The 21,612-nt window shown below is 38.4% G+C and overlaps 1 protein-coding gene across 4 annotated transcripts in view; it reads left to right on the top strand.

The window, feature by feature from the left end:
* The window catches only part of fam135a (family with sequence similarity 135 member A), a 98,587-nt gene that overhangs the window by 11,943 nt on the left and 65,032 nt on the right, over positions 1-21,612 (top strand). For 3 of the 4 annotated variants that reach the window (XM_039738590.1, XM_039738587.1, XM_039738588.1), the window contains exon 2: positions 14,676-14,772. The gene's annotated coding sequence lies outside the window, so the exon portion shown is untranslated. Of the gene's footprint in view, positions 1-5,875; positions 5,893-14,675; positions 14,773-21,612 lie in introns of those variants that run through there. The other variant, XM_039738589.1, reaches the window with a different exon arrangement.

The following is a 21,612-nucleotide window of genomic DNA, read 5'->3' as shown; positions in this document are numbered from 1 at the left end:
TAGACTGCTTTTAATAGCATTACTAATTTGTATGTAAGAAAAAAGTGTGCAGTTCTAATATTATATCTGAAGTGTAATTGTAAATACATTATCCATACAAAGATGTCAAACTGTATTTAAATCTTTATTTAAACTACTTCAAAGTGCCCCAAAAGCACCTCCACCACCGTAAACAAGCAATAACTATAATAATTATACAATGATTCTCCTCCTATCCTCCCAGCAGCTCCGTCACACTCCCTCCCAACTCTGGCTCATCTTGCTGGGTCTTCCATAGTCCTTTATATAGTCTTTGACCCGGAAATGCTTCTCCTCATCTGTTCACGTGACTTGTCAGCACTTCCGGGTCAAATGAAGAATTACATTTTTCTTCAGCCCGGAAGTACTTCTGTTCCTCCGTCCCCGTGACTTGGGAGTACTTCCGGGTTATACGGGAAACATAAATCCCCTTAACTTCCAGCAGCGTCACACGGTGGCCCCCAGGGTACCCAGCAGGGTTGTGAAGCTAAACTCCATCTTCCTTGATGCCCTGCAGGAATCCGGGGCACCTCTAGGCTGCAGGGAAGATGCGTCCTGGATGTGTTGGCCGGAATGAGCTGCCGGCCGTCCATCACAATATAAAAGGCAAAGCCCTCACTGACTCATCACTAATTTTCCCACTTTCCATATAGGTGGGAAGCTGAAATTTTGCGTGCTCATTCCTTGCAGTGTACTTACAAAAATTAGGTATGTTTTATGTCCTATTGCAACACCCAAGGGGGAAAATGGGTGTACTCCCTAAACTGTATATATAGATGGGGGAAACCCCTCCTCACTATTTCTGTGACTTCCAATATACGTAGGAATCCCAAATTTTCCATGCTCATCATTTACATCGTACAGTACTGACAAATGTTAAGTATGTTTCATTTCGTGGCATGCCCTGTAATGAACTTTCGAAAATAATGTTTTCTTTTTGGCGTTTCTCAACATTATGCCATTATACGGAACTTTTGGAACTGGCCCCTCCTTTTGGCGGTTTCATTCCTTATTTCCATTAACAGACGATTTATTTCACAGCAGAGACACACAATGGCTGCCCCCGGTCCCCCCTCCTTTTTCCGCAAGGCCGCTGTTCGCATACCTATCACATGGTTGGCTCCCTGCCTATATACATTAATGACATCGCGTTCATGTGCCTCCTCACTCGCTTCCTTACTTTCCTCAGCTGCTCATCATGCTCACTGCTCCCTTCTTCTTTACTCCACCGCTTCAAGCCTTTTATTGTTCGCTTTCCTTCGCGTTTCCTGCTGGTGACTCCTGCCTTTTCGTTTACTCCACCGCTTCAAAGCTGACATTATTGTGTTTCCTTACTTCCTCACGTCTCCCTCCTTGTGACTGTTGTCTTTTCTTTTACTCCACCACTTTAAGGCTGTCATTGTTGGGCTTCCTTACTTGCCTATGTACGTCTTCCTGGTGCTGACTTCTGCTTTTCATTCCCTGCTGCACTGCTTCTCGCCTTCCTTTGTACTTTCTTTCTCAACGGGTGCAAGTTCACCCCGAATAACATGTCTATTCCAGTGATCAACAACGATCACAATTTCACTGACCCGTACCCAGTGGTTTCCATGTCCAGAGATTGCGCCTGCCTCTTCCATTCTCTCTCTTACTTATTTATTGCATGGCCATTTCAGCCTCAGCCTTGATATCTGCAGAGACATTGTATCTTATGTACTGAATGACTGGGACAGGTTCAAGGTGTGGACTGATGACGGAACAGGAGACAATTATACTACACAGGACCACTATAGCAGTGAAATGCTTAAGCTGTCAACCTATGGTTCTGCATGTGAACTGATAGCTGCCGCAAAATTGTTTTGTTGTCGCTTTTAAGTGTATAGAAATGGAGAAATCTTTTACACCTTTGGACAACCGGGAATGCCCATTAAACATCTTAGATTCACTGGTTGTGATTTGGGTAGTGGACACTTCCATGTTTAATAATGTTTCAACTCTGACAACGTGGACACAAAGTTATCAATGAAACCTGTTGCATCTTTGCAACGGTTGACAAATGTAACTTGAACACAACACGTCCTCCAAATAAGAACCTGACTGTAAGAAATAAAGATAATCAAATCCTTGATGACAGCAACACTCATACCAGTGACAAAACAATTACATTGAAAATCATGTTGCGTTATTTTTAAAATGTTTCCTTAGCTTTTTCATAACTTCTTTAACACACTACGGGAGAAGCAGTTAAGAGCTTATCAGCCTTAAAATGTGTCCTAACAAGCTAACCTTTCTCAGTTGATATTCTGAATAGAAAGCCAGTACTACCCTCTATCAATTACTTAGGTTGAAATTAGAAACAATAATACCAATTCAACTTGGCTGAGTACACCAGCATTGTGAAAACAAGGCATCTTTACTAGGATATACTGTAATCAGACCAATCATGACTTGTTGACCTTCTCCCTCTCCTTCCTTTGCTTTCTAGCTTCTCACTTATTTAGGAGGAAGGGAAATGATCCCTAGATGAAAGTACTATGCAGAAAAAAATAAGATTGTAAGTGCATCCATCCATCCATTTTCCAACTCGCTACATCCTAACTACAGGGTCACGGGGGTGTTTCCTTTGTTTCCTGCCTTGTGCCCTGTGTTGGCTGGAGTCAATCCCAGCCAACACGGGGCACAAGGCAGGAAACAAACCCCAGGCAGGGCGCCAGCCCACCACAGGGTGCACACACACTCACACCAAGCACACACCAGAGACAATTTTGGATGTCTTTGGACTGTGGGAGGAAACCGGAGTACCCAGAGGAAACCCACGCAGACACGGGGAGGACATGCAAACTCCACGCAGGGAGGACCTGGGAAGCGAACTCAGGTCTCCTTACTGTGAGGCAGCAGTGCTACCCACTGCGCCACCATGCTGCCCATTGTATGAGCAATAAACCCATAATTTTTAATTTTTTTTTTAATTTTAATCCATAAAGGTAAATTGTCATTTTGTATGGCCTTGGAGGCGTTATTGTTCTGCTTTTCAAAAATTCATAAAGGGTTAAAACAAAAAAGCAGAAGGTTATTGCCTAATCAAGAATATTCTTGCAAACTGGCTGTGAAGCTTTGTTGGACATGTTGAATTAAATGTTAATAACTAGCTCATATTTAGTATATATTAATGCAGCAGTCGAGACACAAATAACCTCATAAAAGGTATAATACACCCTCACATGTTTTCAATTAAATAATCAATGGTGTTAGAAGGGGGGTGAAAACTGATCAAATCAGCAATGTAAAACCAATATGCTTTTTTTTTTTTTTTTCCCCCCCCCCCAAGTATATGAATTTTTGTTCACCCACCCCTTTCCAATCTTATCACCACAGCATACATAAAGTAATCTGGAGGCAATTCTGTCTATTTAATATTGAAATAGTTTCTTTGCTAGTTTAAAAAAATACAAAGATATTGATGAAAAATTCCTGCAGAATTTATTCAGCTGAATTCACCTGAAACATAAAATAATCAAAAGTAATTGTAAGCAATGGGAGTCTAAAGATTCATGGACTTTGACAGCCCATTCATTTTAAATTGTATTATAAGCCTGCATGGGTGAAAAAACTGGAGATTTTTCTTTTTAGAAATTGTTTCCTTTTTCCTCTAATTCGTAGTACACCTATAAATATCACAGTATGCATTATTAAAGTTACCAGTTTTTCGGTTTCTGCTAATAAACAGTTAAACCCTACTGACAAATGCTTTATCTTAGAATTGGACGCATGACAGCCAAATAATGTGCACACATTTAAAAACTGTATTGCATTCTGGTTTTCAGTGTTGGTAGAATGCTGTCTCCACTGTAGTTGGGTGTACATGCAAACATGACAGAAACTGAAAGACGCCACATTATATATTTTTGTACTGTATCTGTACACAAACTTGAATTGCTGTATATGGCTGAATTTTGACACAGGTGGAAATAAAGATAACAGTCCAGTAAATTTAAAGTAACATGCAGGACAGAAGTAAAACCTCAAATTGTATCATATCTGCTAAGGTGGTTGGAATGTGTATTGTCTCACAGTCACCAAATATCTGATTGAAGAGCAACGCTCAAGTACTGTCAACATTTTCATTCAGCAACTTGTACAATATTCACCCAGAGCTGAAGCAGTTGTGCCTCTCATCACAATTTTAATTACTAAGAGTTCACATCCATCCTTATAGGGTAGTGTACAATTTTAGCTTTCTAGAGATTTAAAAAACATTTAAGTTATAATACACTATACCAAATGAGAAAAGCTCAATAGTAAAATGCATTTCTAACCAACAGTGCTTTGAAAAGTGTTAATCTCCAAAACTCTCTTCAAAGTTTATTGCCTCAGATTCTAAACTTGCAATATAATAAAATAAGAACCTTTTCAGCTAAGGTACAAAATTGTGTATGTCATGCTGACTCAAAAGAAACAAAATAAAAATGTTTATAAAGTAAACTTTGCTCAGGTGCAGTGTTCACATGTTCTCAGTAAATTTGAAATTAAACCCACCCTCTCTTGCAAAGGGCCATAAATATGCTAAATATATTTCCTTAGACAAAACCAAATGAAGACAAGAGTGTTTAAAATAAGCCAGTTTTGCAATTATACACAAGCATGGGTGTGGGAAAAGTTACAAGACCATCAGAAAGACACTGGACATACCCAGGCGGGGAACTACAGCTGCACTGCCTAGGTTAGGCTCTCACTCTCAGCTTAGTTGATGAACAAGAATGTTACTTGTAAGCGAGGCTACTGTGATGCAATTGTCACTCTGACTGAGCTACAGAAGTTGGTGAGAATGTTCACGGCTCAACAACCTCCAAGGCATTGCACAAAAAGGGCCTTCCTGAAAAACTAGCAAAGAAGAAGCTCTGACTGAAAAAAATCAACATGTCCCTGCCCGTAAAGAATTTGCAAAATCTCATATGGAAGATACTGCAAGGATGAGGCAGAAAGTCTTGCAGTCTGATAATATTTAAGCTTTATAGCTTAAAAACTGTTACAGCCCACCTGTAGGTGCAAATAAAGGATGTCCATGTTTGGAATTTCATATATAACATGAAATTTCACATATAACATATGCAATTGGAAGTCCAGCAAAATGACACCTTCTATTGGTTAACTAAAAAGATTACAATATGCAAGCTTTCAAGGCAGCTCAGGCCCCTTCTTCAGGCAAGATCTAACACGGTACAACACCCTAGTACTACATATATAAGTCCGTTCTTTATTTTCCACACCAAAAATAAATATGTGTGGCATAAATTTAGCACTGCACATCCTCCAGGTAATGTCATCCCTACTGTAAAATATGGAGGTTGCTGCAATATGTTGTGGTGATGTTTTTCAGCAGCAGGGACGGACAGTCTGGTCAGGATTGATAGGAAGATGAATGTTGCCCTAGACAGATCTTTGAGGAAAACCACTTCGCGTCTGCCTGAAAGCTTAAAATGATGACAATGACCCAATCCATACTGACAAAGAAATAATGGAGTGGCTTAAAATAAATATAATTGATGTTCCTGAGTCGTCCGCTTAGAGTCCTGAACAAACCCATTGAACATCTGTTGCAAGACCTAAAAATTGCTTTCCACTGGCACTTCCCAAATAACTTGAAACAACCTGAGCAATTTTACAAGGGAGAAATATATTGTGTTGTACAAGATTGATAGAAACATTTCAAAAAAAGACTGCTTTCTGTAATTGCTGTGGAAGGTGGTTCAACTAAGTACTGAAATGGGGTGGGTTAGTTGCAAATTGTTTAATTTCAGTTTTTTGTAATTTTGCATTTTTAATAGTTATGATTTTTTTTTTTTTTTGCTTAGCACTGTGAAAAAGTGTGTTTCATTTACGAATACAAAATACCAGGTAAGTTGATCAGAATTCTTGGTTCTGACAAGCTGAATACTTTTTTCGAGGCATTATATATAATCAAGGGAACTGCCTCAGACACTTTGCAGGGCATATACTGTATAATGACTGCATACAATGATAAACTCATGTTGTATTATTACTGATTTCTATATGCAAAGTTACATTCTGCCTACAAATGTTTCATGAGGGGATAAAATATTTGTGTTTTAGTACGGAGATGTTTCTGACAAAAATACTGCTTTTGCAGTGTGGAACTGATGAAATATAAGTATAGTTAGTTTGCAGGCTAATTCAAATCTTTATCAGGTGCCTTGCAAACACTCTAATTGTGGATCTACTTAGAAAGCTTTGTAAGTGAGCTGTGTTGCACAGTTGCTAAGGCAAGTGAGGAAAGTGTGTTGCCCTTCTCTTTTGTTGTACCATGGCATCAAATGTCTCATGGGAGAAGGAAAAAATTTCTAGCCATCCAGGAGTGTAAATATTATGGAAGTGGACATACATATCTTTAGACTTTTGAAAGTTGCCTTTTTAAATCTATTAATATTTGATAAATTGATATAATAAAATGATGACAGTTACATTTGGATAACAAAACCAAGAGGGAGAGAAACAGAGCTACTGTCTATAAGACTCAGTACATCCATGTTAGGGTGCTTTAGCCTATTCCAGCAGTGTTTGGTGCATGTAAGGAACTCTAGACAGGGCATATTGAGCCTACACAGACAAATTCATACTGTATCAGTTTTGAGCTGTCAGATATCTTAACATGCATTTGTTTAGGATCTGGGATGAAAATTTGTGGAGCTTTGGAGAGAAGGTGCAAACTATACAGTAACAGTGATTAACAGTGACAGTCCAAGAAAACAAACCCAGTCTGCTGTAGTTGTGAGTCAGTAGCACTCATCACTGTACCATCGTGTTGCGCAACCAATCTAAAGCAGACCTCTAGAGTCTATAGTTACTAGAAAAAGAAAATTAATATCCCAAGGCTAAATGGCTCCTTTGGCCCCTCTTTGGACGTACAATAATATGGCCAATGTCCATGATTTTAATATATTACTCCAGAGGTCTAACAATATGGGTGTCATCAATAGTGACATAACTCTTCAGAGATCTCTTTTCAAAGTCCAGAGTAACTTGATAAAAATAGGTGCAATACAAGACCCCAAGACGAGAAACGAAAGAAAATTGAGAGTGATCTTTGTACCTAATCACAAAAAGTATTAAAAAAAACAAAATTGTTTTAAGTGTTTTAATGAGTATGCAATGGGAAGGTAATCTTCATTATCTCTAATAACTCTATAGCTAAATTCTGCACATACTGCAGTATTGTTCTGTTTTTTTTTTTTAATTTTATTTATTTTATTGAAATCCCACAACATTCCATACAAATAGATCAATGTTACAAAAATAGGGTTGAAAACAAGTCAACCCCCACCCCTGAGAAAAAGAGCATGGGCAGCAGAATAAAACTTAAAGCTAGTAAAAATAAGTAAACAGATAAATTTAATAAGTGAATAAAGATAAATGGAGAAGAAAAAAACTGGGAGAGAATCTGTTTCCTCAGTGCTTTAAAAGCTTATTCTAAAATGTTATTGATTAGATCCTACATATAATAATATATAATATCAGTTACCAACTAACTTAAAAGAGGAGAGTTAGGATTCTTCCAGTTTAGCAAGATAAGTCTATGCGCCAATAGTGTAGTAAAGGCAATCACAGTTTGTTTGTCCTTCTCCACTTTAAGCCCATCTGGGAGTACACCAAACACAGCTGTTAATGGGTTAGGAGGGATTGTGACACCAAGGCTGTCTGAAAGGCATTTAAAAATTCTGGTCCAGAATGATGTTAATTTGGTGCAAAATAATTGGAGTAAATATTGTTGTTTTTAATTCTAGGAAGTTTAAATAGATCTTCACATTGTAATACAATACAATACAATTTATTTTTGTAAAGCCCAAAATCACACAAGAAGTGCCGCAATGGGTTTTAACAGGCCCTCCCTTTTGACAGCCCCCAGCCTTGACTCTCTAAGAAGATAAGGAAAAACTCCCTTAAAAAACCCTTGTAGGGAAAGAATGGAAGAAACCTTGGGAAAGGCAGTTCAAAAAAAAAACAAAAACCCTTTCCAGGTAGGTTGGGTGTGAAGTGGGTGTCAAAAAGAAGGTGGTCAATACAATACATTACACAGATCAGAACAAATCCTCAATACAGTATAACAATAAAAATATTACAAGTACGGACCAGAATTTAACAGTAGATGATATCACATAGCCTCTTGGCCACTTGGCCACTCCACAGCTTAGACAGTGCTGGGCCAGCCAATCCAATAGAAGGACCCCTCTACCCCACGATTCCTGCGATCATCCATCAGGGATGACTTTACCTTAGGCAGGCAAAACAACATGGCAGATGGGCAGTGGCACCTAGTGCCACATTTGAGTGCTGAGAAAAGAAACAGAATAGGTGAAGGTTAGTAACAAATTACAACTATATATAATGATGTTACTTATGTTTTAGTGCTAATGGCTGACAACAGAGATGCAGTCAGTACAGTTAATCAGCAGCTCTAGTCAGGATATGCTAAACTGAAGTAGTGAGAAAGCTGAGACCGAAGGGGCATCTTTTATAGTAGCAGGCAGACCAATGATAAATGATAATGTTCACTCCAGTATAGACGTCAATTAACAAACCAATGCACAGAGAGACAGGTATGCAATATACAGTAATTTAAAGAACAGTTTAGTGGAAAGTCGAACTTGGAAGTGGGGGACATTCAGATTTTGACTTGATTAAATTTTGCAAAATGTAGATTGAGTTAATGAGTTGTGAGTTAAAAGTAGAGGTTAGAAAGTGCCGGACTACAACATGGGTGTGGAACAGTAAGGAGATGTGGGCAGGTTGGGGGTTTGATGGAAGATATTTTTAAAGGTGAAATGTTGCAGTATTTCAGTGGACAAATGGCTGTCTATTTCAATGATGACAATAAAATCTATCAAACTAAATGTATGGGTAGACTGCAAACTCCTGTAGTGTTGCTTAGCAGTGCACAAAGTTTTCACATTACTCATATACTTAATGTACTGCTAATAAATAATCCATAAAAATCAAGGTGCTGCTGGAGGTTAAAAACAATCCATTAAATAATCCAGTAAAAACAAGGTTAACATTACTTGGGAGGAAGTTGTCTATAAAAACATGAGCCCTAATGTAACTTTTTAAAAACTGACATCTCCCCGGTTTATCTTATTCGGATCTCTCAGCTCAGAGAGACGTCATCTGACAGAAGCATATACCCTTCTATCCTGCTCGTGCCCCCGCCGCCCATCCCATGGTGTTTCATGGGGCGCCACCAAGCCTCCACTTTCCAACTCCCGCTACATTCCTTGACTTGTTCAGCAATTCTACTGGAGTAAGTTGGGTGCTCCCATTTCCGCACTATTTTGTCAGGGCTCCATTCCCATCTGCCTCCTTCCTTGTGTCTTGCACCAGCTCTCTTTCACTCCTGCCTGTTTCTTGCAGTTCCCTGTTTAACCTCCATTCTTTTCTCTTTCATTATTTTCCTTTCCAATTCTCTTCCCGATTCTCGTGCTGACTCTCCATTATATGCCTCTGCAAGTACATCGACTCAATCACACCCTGCCTAAAACCAATGAAGCAACTGAGACAGGCCGCACCCGCACCTGCAGGTACATCTTGCCCCATTTACTTCACTAACCTCCTGCAGCTGTGCAAGCACACACACCCATAGAGATCGAGCCGGCCATTCAAATATTTATTTATTCAAAGATGGGCCACTGATTACTAAGTGGCTGACCTACTGTTCCACAGTCTCTGTTTAAACATTAAAATGTTTAATTTGTTCATGTGTCTTTTTGTAATTTCACAAAAAAATCCTGTGGGATCTTTTTTCCCAAAGAATACTTATATTTTAATGCACGTTAGTGTCAGAGACAACAAATTATTAAGGGTTATGGCCTGCTGTTAGTAAGTTTTTATTTACAAACTGAATTATTACACAAGTAATGGTACTTATAAATCCCTTTTATCTCTTTAATTGAGATAAGTCATATACTGTAAGCAGATTTTTATTAGTTTCTGTGCTTGTTTCCAGTGACCATTTTCAGCTGATTTTAAAAATCTTCATTTTGACATGTATAAAGTCGTAAATGGCTTCTCCCCTGCCACCCCTTATTTTATAAAACGTAATGACCATACTTCAGAGGTCATACTGCAGGAATTAAATAATCTTAAATTTGCTAGGGTAAATGGTACTACTGTTGGAGGCAGAATCGGTTATGAAATCCCCAAACTAAATGGCAGTATTAGAGGGACTCCATTAGTCTCGACATATAAATAAAGGCTGTATGCTTACTAATAAAGCATAGAATCATCTTGTTAGAGCTGCTGGTATGAGTGTTAATGTTGCTTTTTAGTTATTGTTAGAATTTTCATGATTGGCTGTAACAAAATCTTTCTTTATTCCCCTTGCAATTGTAACCTTTGTATTTAACATTGTCATCCCTCCTCATTTAGTATAGATCCAACTTTGGAAATAATCAGGGGTGAAGGGCAAAATGCCCCAAAATGAATCAACCATTAAAACAAGAGGGCAAGTACAATACTACCCCCAAAGTCACATGTAATATTAGAAATAAATATGTGTAACTGTTCCTATCATACTAAAACTTGTTTTTGACACTCTAAATTCATATTTTTATTTAATTACTTACTTTTCTTTTTTTTTACTGCTCTTCCCTCCTGCATGTTTGTATGCTGACTGCTTAATCTCTTCTGCTTGTAAATTAGGCATCTTAATTGCACAACTGTCTACTGTGAATCCTGTTGCAAACATTAACAGTATACAACCACCAACACAACCGTCCATAACCCTTAAATGGGTCAGTCTTCAAAGCCATTGAGAAACAGAAGTCAGACAACATTTATTTCTATAGCACATTTTCATACAGCAATGTATCTCAAAGTTCTTTACAAAATGACAAAGAAAAAGTTACAAGGAAACAAAAACAATTAAGATAAGGCAATAATATTAAAGAATAAGTAACAATGAAACAAGGTAAGTTTAAAAGGCCGGGAGGATACTCAAAACAAAAACTCCAGTTAGGCTGGATAAAAAACTAAATCTGCAGGGGTTCCAAGGCCAAAAGACCGTCCAGTGTCCAGTGGACATTCTACCTAACATAAATGTTACTAAATTAGTCCTCTTTGTTTTCATGTTTCACATGATAGGATTCTGATGAAGTTGGTGTCATGGAAAGATGAGACACCCATCATGTCAGGAGGCTGCACAGTGCCTTGATCAGGCATTGGTGGCACAGATCGTCACCATAGAAGAACTGGAAAAGACAGCAGAGAATAGTGGGGATTAGTACAGATTGTGGACCCCTGAAGATTATGATAATTCTTTATCCATGCAGTATACCCATACAGTCAATTAGTAATACAAATGAACTGAATTTTTTTTGTTTATTCGTGAGCAACACCTAGAGGTAGCACATCTTGTAGCTCCTAGCATATCTGTAAAATAGATAGTAAAATGACTTATACGAAGGATCACCTAGTTTCTAGTACAGCTGGTAAAAAAGTTACATAAGGCAGTACCTTCTTTCATGATGGCGGACAACTCACAGTATTAAACATCCTATACATTCAGAGCTGAAGAAGCCATACCATGGCTGTAGAGCTGGGGCTGAGCTAAAGGATAGAAGATTGAGATGCAAGCATTTTCTTCCATCGATTCTCATGGGGAATGTTAACTTTGTGCTTAACAATTGCAAGGAGCTGGAATCATTTGTAAAGAACCAGCAGGTATTTCATGTGTGCAGTCTAATGTGTTTTACGGAGACTTGGCTGATGAGTAACATCTGACTCCAGTGTGCATCAACCCGGCTTCACTATGGTACTAGCAGACAGAGATGTGAGAGAGACTGAAAAGGTTAAGAGGTGCAGGACTGGCAGTGTAATTTCTGACACATAACTGTGAAGGAGTAGATCTACTGTCTAGATATTGAACTCTTGATGGTCAGTATGAGACCTTATTATGTACTGAGGGAATTTTCTTACATCATCGCCATTGTTGTTTACATTCTTCAGCATGTGGAGCCCAAAGTGGTGCATGACATCTCACACAAGACTGTTACGAGATTGCAGACCCAACATCCTGATGCTTTTGTTGTTATATTAGGGGATTTCAATCATGTCAACTTCTCCTCCCAATTGACTGGTTTTAAACAGTAAATTGACCATCTCACGAGGGAAAAATAAAACACTGGACCTTTGTTATGCCAACATCAAGGAGGCCTACAGTGCTTGTGCATTACCACCACCTGGTAAATCACACCACAATCTGGTTTATCTGGGGCCAGTATACACACCCTATGTACTTAGGAAGCCTATAACTATCCAGTCATTATGGAAGTAGACACCCGAGGCCAGAGATTCTCATAGGGACTTCTTTGAGTGTACAGACTGGAATATGCTGTTGGAGTAACAGGAGAATGGTACTGACATTGACAGGGTGGCTGTCTGCATTTTGGACTATATACATTTCTGCAGGGATTGTACCAGCAAAAACTGTTTAGTGCTTAACAATAATAACCTCAACCAAATAAAAGCAGGCTTTCAGGGCTGGCGATAGATTTTGTACAACCTGAGTCTTTAAGGTGGGAGGGTCTCAGCTCTGTGGAAAACATCATGTCTTGTGCTGGTTCCCAAAGGTGGGCAACTGACTGAAAGAAATGATTAGAAACCGGTGGCCCACATATCATGAAGACACTAGAGCAGCTGGTTCTGCATGCATTGGATCGCCTACAGTTTGCATAGCAGGAACATATTGGTGTTGAGGATGCAGTCCTCTACATGCTACACCAGACTTGCTGCTTTTTGGATGAACCAGATGTCCTCTACAGGAAGGTGCAGAGCAGGCTCATTTTCTTCATAAGACTCAGATCATTCAGGATATGTAGTGAAGTATTGTCTTTGGTCTATCAGACTGCTGTTGCCAGTGTCTTTTTCTTTGTTGCCATATGTTGGGGAGGCAGTACGACAGACGAGAACACAAAAAGTCTGGACAAGCTGGTGAAGAAGGCTAGCTCGGTCCTGGGTAGGACTGTGGACTCAGTGGAATTGGTTGTGGAAAGGTATATGGGGAGGAAGGTACAGGCCATCCATGACAACAGCAGTAACCCTCTCACCAACATTTTGGCAGGTTAGAAAAGTAAATATTGCAGTCATCTTCTCTCACTGGACTGTAGAACAGAACAGTTTAGAAGACATGTCCCTACTGCTGTGAGATTTTATAACTCTGTTGTCAACACAAGTGATTCATGACCTACATGACAATTGACGATTTTTACGGTTTACTATTTATTTATTTATTTATGTTCTCCTTGCCTTTTTTATTAATAATTTGTAACAATTTTTACTGATGTGTTTGAGCTAGTGGATGCCTGAATTTCCATGTATGTCTGTCTGTCTTTCAAGCATTTTTTTTTTTTAATTTTCCACAGTATTAGCCTGATAATGCATTCTACATTTCAGGTGCATAACAACAAAAGGCGCCTCACCACTTCTTTTAAGCCTGTCCCTTGGAATTATAAGCAGGCCTCCATTTGAAGATTTAAGGTTACGAACTGAGGTGTAGGGGGACAGGCATTCCAAAATATGGGATGGAACAAGATTATTTAAGGCTTTATAAACCATTTGTAGTAGTTTAAAGTCCATTGTGAACAACATGGATAAACAATATAATAAAGCTAAAATTCGTGAGGTGTGCTCTATCTTTTCCATATATAAATATGTTTCCAGTAAGAGCAGTATAATAATCATAATAATAAAATAATAATTCTTTACATTTGTAAAGCACTTTTCTCACTACTCAAAATGCGCAGTATGCAATATGATTGGTAATATAAATAATGTGTGTGTGTTTTAAACTAAGAGTAAATTTTCTATGTTGTATATAGTCTGTTCATTTTAGAAGGTAAAGTGTAATTCTTAGTAGCAGTAGTCAAATATAAAGTAGAAGGTGTGAAACTAAGCATTGTCCACTTTTTCTTTCCTTTATTTGTCACATCTTATTTTTGATTTTTAAGAAAGCACTGTTTTTGCAAAGATTCTTGATTTGTAGAAGTAAGCACAAGCAAGTAACCAGTGGACAGAAAACATGGTTCACTTTGATCCATAACTGTTTATGATATTTTAATTAGCCATTGTTAATTATAAATAACTTACATGGTTATTCAAGCTAGAACTGTTGCATTAGTGAATATAAAAATTGTCCACTTTAATTAACAGAACATGATCCTTGCATTTCAAAGTTTTTTTTTTTTTGGTAAGGTGATCTAGTTGAGTAACAGTGCTTATTTGTTTCTTCAGTTTATGAAAGTGTTCATATGTTACACTGTAGTATTGGTATATGCTACTTTTCATTAAGCATCATGACACTTATGGGTCATTTGAGTGCAACTTTTTTTGATTATTCATTTCAGTTAGTTAACATTTTGTTTGCTACCATTTTGTTCAGTGTACATGCCGAAAGATTTTTTTTATATATTTTTTTTTAACTATTCTATTATTATCGTAATTGCCAACATTATTTACCTTTAGTCAAAGATCTTGACTCAATGGTCCATTCACCAGTCCCCAGAGTATGTTTCTATCAAATTCAGTGCCAATTGGTTAGGATTTTATTATATTCAAGAGTCTACATGAATTAACTTAGTTGTATGTTTTTTTTTTTTTCTTCTTTTCCTCAGGAATTACAAAATGTTTTTGAAATCAGCAATATGGATTACAGGAACAGGAAGATTTTCTTGTTTTCCTTCAACACAACTGTAATTACGGTCTGTACAAGTAAGTTAACACGTGTGTAGTGTATGGTAAAAGATGTGTGTGTTTGTGAAAGTCTTAATATTTAAAAAAAAAAAAAAAAAGTGTGACATTCTATACAGTGACCCCTTAAGGCATACAATGTAGTTTTTAAGGAACTCATTAAAGGTTTAAACAGCACTTTATACATCAGTGAATCTTGTAGAACTGGTGCCCAATATGGCTGCCTATTTCGTTTTTTTTCTTACAGTTTATCAAAAAATACTTTTAAATTAAAAGAACACTTTAAAAATATTTACTAATTAGAGTAATTATTAATTACTTTAACTGAAGCCCTGGCAGTTTAGTGACTTTTTCTATGTCGCAATGTGTGGCCAACTTGTACAATGCATCTGGAAAGTATTCACAGCGCATCACTTTTTCCACATTTTCTTATGTTACAGTCTTATTCCAAAATGGATTAAATTAATTTTTTTCCTCAGAATTCTACACACAACACCCCATAATGACAACGTGAAAAAAGTTTACTTGAGGTTTTTACAAATTTATTAAAAATAAAAAACTGAGAAATCACATGTATTCACAGCCTTTGTTCAATACTTTGTTGATGCACCTTTGGCAGCAATTACAGCCTCAAGTCTTTTTGAATATGATGTCACAAGCTTGGCACACCTATCCTTGGCCAGTTTCGCCCATTCCTCTTTGCAGCACCTATCAAGCTCCATCAGGTTGGATGGGAAGCGTCGGTGCACAGCCATTTTAAGATCTCTCCAGAGATGTTCAATCGGATTCAAGTCTGGGCTCTGGCTGGGCCACTCGAGGACATTTACAGAGTTGTCCTGAAGCCACTCCTTTGATATCTTGGCTGTGTGCTTAGGGTCGTTGTCCTGCTGAAAGATTAACTATCTCCCCAGTCTGAGGTCAAGAGCGCTCTGGAGCAGGTTTTCATCCAGGATGTCTCTGTACATTGCTGCAGTCATCTTTCCCTTTATCCTGACTAGTCTCCCAGTTCCTGCCGCTGAAAAACATCCCCACAGCATGATGCTGCCACCACCAGGCTTCACTGTAGGGATGGTATTGGCCTAGTGATGAGCGGTGCCTGGTTCTCTCCAAACGTGACGCCTGGCATTCACACCAAAGAGTTCAATCTTTGTCTCATCAGACCAGAGAATTTTGTTTCTCATGGTCTGAGAGTCCTTCAGGTGCCTTTTGGCAAACTCCAGGCGGGCTGACATGTGCCTTTTACTAAGGAGTGGCTTCCATCTGGCCACACTACCATACAGGCCTGATTGGTGGATTGCTGCAGAGATGGTTGTCCTTCTGGAAGGTTCTCCTCTCTCCACAGAGGACCTCTGGAGCTCTGACAGAGTGACCATCGTGTTCTTGGTCACCTCCCTGACTAAGGCCCTTCTCCCCTGATCGCTCAGTTTAGAAGGCCGGCCAGCTCTAGGAAGAGTCCTGATGGTTTCGAACTTCTTCCACTTATGGATGATGGAGGCCACTGTGCTCATTGGGACCTTCAAAGCAGCAAGAATTTTTCTGTAACCTTCCCCAGATTTGTGCCTCGAGACAATCCTGTCTCGGAGGTCTACAGACAATTCCTTTGACTTCATGCTTGGTTTATGCTCTGACATGAACTGTCAACTGTGGGACCTTATATAGACAGGTGTGTGCCTTTCCAAATCATGTCCAGTCAACTGAATTTACCACAGGTGGACTCCAATTAAGCTGCAGAAACATCTCAAGGATGATCAGGGGAAACAGGATGCACCTGAGCTCAATTTTGAGCTTTATGGCAAAGGCTGTGAATACTTATGTACATGTGTTTTCTCAATTTTTTTTCTTTTTAATAAATTTGCAAAAATCTCAAGTAAACTTTTTTTCATGTCATTATGGGGTGTTGTGTGTAGAATTTTGAGGAAAAAAAATGAATTTAATCCATTTTGGAATATGGCTGTAACATAACAAAATGTGGAAAAAGTGATGCGCTGTGAATACTTTCTGGATGCACTGTACGTCAACATCCAGCACTTTAGTCACATCATCCCACTAACTACCTTTTGAGAAGCAGTAGTAGCTTGTAATATCCATTTAAGAATACAATTTAGGTTTTTGATAGTAAACCTAATCTGAGTTTTTAAAAAGACATATTTTGGTAGCTGTCTCTTGTGTGTTTTTTTCTTTCTTCCATAATATATAAAATGACAATAAGGACATTCTTATGATGCAAATGCAATAAATCAATGGTAATTTAAAAATATTAGCATACAAAAGGTTTTTGAATCACCAGCTTTTTTTGAGGTTTGCTCATTGTCTTTGTAAGCAGTCTTTTTGGCGATGTCATTATGCAGCATTGGGCAACTTTTTTCTTCAAAGTTAAGCACTTTTTAAATCCGTATTAGAGTTACTGTTCTTGAATGCGTAATGAAACTTAAGCAGTTCAGGGAGCTCTTAAGTGAGAGTACTAACAAGAGAAGCTACTGCCCTGTTAATGGCAATGCTAAGACTTTGAAAGCCTCATGGGGGTACATGTCTTACACATCTAATACTGACCTTATCCTAAGTGTATGCTACTGTACTATCTGGCAGTTTATTTCTGTGCTCAGTTCATGTTTAAAATATCCAAGACAGTAAATTGCAATGTACCAGCAAAGCTTCCCAGGCCAACCACAGAATCACAGGTAATCCAAGTTTATGACCATTACACGCGATAAAGTATTTGACTAACAAATGTAGAACTTCAGCTTATGAACGTTTGTGAACATGTAAATGTTATAGTTGCTTCTTTATTGTGAGCTTTTTGTTGCATTCAAAAAGAAAAGAGTTAAACTGAAATATTGACAAATATAGCACATTTTAAGTTGTTAATTATTCTACCATTGTGCAACATTTATATGTAATGTTTCAAGATGTATGTTTTACCATCAGTCTTACATGATTGTTGTAGGTGATTCACATTGAAATTTAACATTTAAGTGAGTGCCAGTGCTAAATGGTTTTTTGTATATTTTGAACATGAAATGTAATGAAAGAATTAAAGGATAAGTTTGGTATTTTTTTAAGTCAAAAGTTATTTGTTTACAATTGTGGTATATAATTTGCAACATGAAATGTGCTGTGCTCTAAAATGAAATATTTTTTTATAAATTAAAAAAAAAAACAAGCTTGCTGTTGTGCTTTATAATGAAGGTAAAGGAAACTGGGGTCCCGTGTGAAAACAAAAGCACTCAAACGTAATATGATTGTGAAAAAATAACTGACTTGAAAATTTCCCAAACTTTTCCTTTAACTTGTCACTCCATTCACATTAATCAAATTTTATACTGCAGGTTTCTGATCATTTTAATAATAATAATAATAATAATTTTGTTTATATAGCAGCTTTCCCTTTAGGAACTGTGCAGGTTTAGCAAGTTATGTACAGGACATTCTCAGTAAATTATCATGTCACTGACTGAGCAGTATAGAAAAATGAATGTTACTGTGATATGGCACAATTTAAATACTATTTGATTCATGTAACTTCTTTTTCCATCAACTAATGTTGGTGAGGGTCCCTATGACAGTATACTGAACTGAAAAGATGAAGCCACCCTATTCCCAATAATAGTATTCTCATGCCAGCCAGTATAAACTTTCTTGTGTGCCTTGAAGTTTCTTGTAGTGGGCTGGTTCTGTTCAGTCCGTCACCAACTACACTCCCAAACACTAAGGAGGCCATCCTCCTTTAATGCCACTCCAGATGGCAGCAGAAAATAATCAGCTCTGTTTCAATGAACTAACATACTATTACAAGATACTATTTTACCAGAGAGTTGCCCATGTTGGTTTGTTTCCTGCCTTGCACCCTGTGTTGGCTGGGATTGGTTCCAGCAGACCCCCATGACCCTGTAGTTAGGATATAGCGGGTTGGATAATGGAATGGATGGATGGATGGAAGTTGCCCATGCTTTCACTAGTACTGTTTGATAAAGTGGAAGCAGAATTTCAAACATTGCATCACTTCAATGGTTATTCTTACAACTGAAATTCTCAACAATGACCCTGGGGCACTTTAACTCTTCCATTTGGGGTAGCTGCCAACTCAGAAAAAAAGACAGGCCAGAGAAACCTTTTTTCTTTTCTTTCTTTTTTTTTTTTTGAATATAATTTCAGGTGTCTCTCTTCTTGACTGCAGTATGCCACACTAGAAGTCATTCCAGTGTGTATTTGTCAGACATCACAGTGCAAAATGCTAAAATTTAAGCCTTGGCATCCCAAACTCTATCTTTCAAGCCTTGTCTGTTCTGTCCAAGACAATCATGAACTGGAAAGCAGGGCAAACACACCATTAATTGCACATTCACTTTGAATAGACATTAATTTACCCCAAATATCCAAACACAGCGGTCTCCCTACAAACACTGGGACCAAATGGCATGCTTCAGTGTTCCTAAATCCTCATGCACTTGTCACACATTTAGAACATAAAAAGTTTGACAAATGAGAGGAGAACATTCAGTCAATCAAGATTTTTTGTTTAGCTTTTACCTGAGCTGTCCCAATATATCATTCAAATACATCTTAAAGGTTGTCGAGGTTTCCGGTTCAACTCCATGTGTCAATTGTTTGTTCCAGATTTCCACAACATTATGCATAAAGAAATGATTCCTGGCTTCAGTCCTAAATGCACATCCCCTTAATTTCCACTAGTGTCTTCAAATATGTGATTCACCCTTCAAGTAGATTCAGCAGACTTTTTTTTAACTTTTCAATGCCTTTGAGAATTTAAAGACCTAGATTAGGTCCCCACGCAATCTGTTAGGGACTAAACAGGTTCAGTTCTCGGAGCTTGTCAGAGTACAACATGCCCTTAGGTCCTGGGATGTACTTGGTTGCTCTCTGCTCTGCAATAATAAAGTGCTAACATGTCTTTCTTGTGTATGGGGACCAGAACTGCACACACTACTTCAAATGTGGTCTTACTAGTGTATTATCGGTATATAGTCAAACCATAATGTTTGTTGATTTATATTCACCAGTTTTTACGATATAACCTAATGTTTTATTTGTCTTTTTAATAGTTTTTGTGCATTGCTTAGCTGATGAAAATAATGTGTCGAAATATCCCCCAAATTCTTTTTCAGAGATTGTTTCCTGTAGTACAATGTTTTCCATCTTGTATTTATAATTTACTTTCCTTTTGCCCAGGTGTTGCAGCTTTCTGTGTTAAACTTCATTTTCCAAGTGTTCACCCAGTTCTGAAGCTTGTCCAAATCTTTTTGAATAGTTTGAAGTGCCTCCTCAGTTACTGTTATTACTCCAGTTTTAGTATCATCAACAAATTTCACAATGTTACTAACAATATCAAAATCTGTTACTTTCATATTAATGACACAGACATAGGACAGACTCCTGAGTGACTCTACTGATGACGTAACTGCACATGGAGTATTCTGCTTTTATCTGTATTCTTCATCTCCTACCAGTTAACCAACTTGAGATTCAGCTTTGTAGGTTACATCTGATGCTTACAGCTTGTAGTTCAAGAATTAATTTTTAAATTCTAGGTAAATTTTGTCATATGCTTTAGTTTTGTCTATTATTGCAGTTGCCTGTTCAAATAATCTAAAAGATTGGTTTGGTAAGATCTTCCTCTCATAAATCCATGCTGCCTGTTCTTTAGTATATATACATGGAAAGCGTTCACTAAGCCGCCGCCAAGTGAGACACCTATGGCGCACGCAGGAAGGAGCCACGGCCACTAACTCCAAGACCATTGGATACGACGACAACTCGACGCGACGACACAGAAAAAATGGCGTCATTTATATTTGTCTGTCGTAGAGGCCACATGCAGTGCAGGTCAGGTTAATGTCATTTACCTCTGAGCTACGTTGACTGTTCATAGAGGCAAGTTTCTCGCGAAGGTGAATCGCCATATGCAGTGTGTTAAACGGTTTGCGAGGGGTATCCCATGGGATCCTTAAAACAATCCTTTACAGCTGAGGTTAAAGCACAATGAAGTAAGCAGTCTTTAAAAACCGACTTTTCGGTTACGACGCACGACCGCGTGCACCATAGCAAACTATTTTACACACTACATACAGCTATTCGCATCAGCGACAAACATGCGTCTTCTTAGATGCTCCTGCAGGAACACAGAAGACGTTTTCCTGCCCGCCAACACTCATTTTTCACCGGCCAGTCCACCGAGTCCACATTCACGTCTGAGCAACGCGCCATTTGTTATGCCGTGGGTTCACTATTGTGTTGTATTTTGCTCTCTCCAGAGTTCCATCTTTTCATTCACTTACTGTTGTATTCTCACACCAACCCGTTTTAGACATCCGTGTCTTTCCAGAAGTATTTAGCATTCAATAAATAATTATGCATGAGATTGACCGTGTGTCTACCCAACGCAGAGAGGCGTGGGTAAGCCGTTGAACCCCATTCGGGCTGCAAGCTGTGGAATTCCCACTAAGTGTGACTCATACGCTCCCACTCATTACATCCCTACCCTTTGTGCACACCCCCCTCCTACCGTGGTCCGGTATCTTGGTGTATTATATATAGAAAAGCAGCCAAAACCGAGGGGTATCCCATGGGGTCCTTAAAACATTCTTGTACAACTGAGGTTAAAACATAATGAAGTAGGCAGTCTTTACAAACCATGTTTTCGGTTACGACGCATGACCACGTGCACCATAGCAAACTGTTTTACACGCTACATACAGCAATTCGCATCCACGACAAACATGCGTCTTCTTAGGTGCTCCTGCACTTTGTTCACACCCCCCTCCCACCTCGCTACTACCGTGGTCGGGTGTCTTGGTTGGATTATATATAGAAAGTTAGCCAAAATCGCACAGAGCAATGAAAAGT

This window comes from Polypterus senegalus, chromosome 16, assembly GCF_016835505.1.
Source record: "Polypterus senegalus isolate Bchr_013 chromosome 16, ASM1683550v1, whole genome shotgun sequence".
Classification (NCBI taxonomy): domain Eukaryota; kingdom Metazoa; phylum Chordata; class Cladistia; order Polypteriformes; family Polypteridae; genus Polypterus; species Polypterus senegalus.
The sequence above is the reverse complement of the archived record's forward strand: the minus strand, read 5'-3'. Positions and strand labels throughout refer to the sequence as shown.